Raw genomic sequence first — 1,055 nt, 5'->3', positions numbered from 1 at the left:
CACTGACATATTACTTTTATTGTGTCATATGTGAATTGTTTAGTTCAGGGTGTTGGCCATGTTATCAATTACTCCACCCAACCACCAAAAGAATATTATACATATACAGTGCTATTTCTAGGAGACTGTGTGATTGTTGTAGGTACAAAAGAACCATAGTACAGAGGTCCAAGGTTAAGTTTCCATATGCATTGGTGCTCCAGTACGTGTGCGCTTTGATAAGCCATAAGCTGCATTAGACCCAGCAGCAGGCTTTTATAAAATGGTCTTTAAGTCCCGCCAACAGTGCACATTTTACATGCTATTTCTCCTATGAATAAGCAGGGTTTAAATGTCTCAGCAATTTGTATTAAATTACACCATACACCATACAGATATACTTATCTAAAGCAGTGGTCACCAACCTTTTGGACATCACGGACCTCTACATTTACTGACTCCGAACCACGCATGCGTGGGGAGCTGTGTATCACTCGGGGAAGGGAAGGAAACTTCCCCTATAGTGACGTCATGATGCCAGAACCTGCCCACTCTTTAATCGCAGATCTGAGCCAGGTTGTGTCCAGAGACATAACCCGCACACGGCCCTGGGCCTGCAATGTCTCCGGGAGACCTGGTCCCCGGCTCTGGCCGGTGCGCCACCCAAAGGAGTCCTTCTCCTGACCCCACTGGGGGGGTGCACCAGCCAGAGCCGCAGACCACAGATTGGGGACCACTGATTTAAAGCACCGATTCCTCTATTTTTCTGATGTCCCTAATGTGTTTCTCAATGTTGTTCTTGCTGGTGAGGAAGCTGTACTTGAGGACATGCAGTGCAAGATCTCCCTGCTTCTATGTCATTCATTTTACAGATGTGAGCTTCCTCCACCTCTCCTGATGCTTCTGGATTATTATCCCCATCAGTCATTGGTAACGAGCTCAGCTATGAAGAAGCAAAGCTCTGCATTTACGAACATTGCCACATCCATACATATACACACTATAGAACAATGCCTGGTAAGTCTGTAGTACTAGGAACTAAAACATTTGCTCCCCACTTGTCTTTTTTTAGGGGG

This window comes from Pyxicephalus adspersus, chromosome Z, assembly GCF_032062135.1.
Source record: "Pyxicephalus adspersus chromosome Z, UCB_Pads_2.0, whole genome shotgun sequence".
In the NCBI taxonomy this organism is placed as follows: Eukaryota; Metazoa; Chordata; class Amphibia; order Anura; family Pyxicephalidae; genus Pyxicephalus; species Pyxicephalus adspersus.
This window is presented reverse-complemented; position numbering follows the sequence as displayed.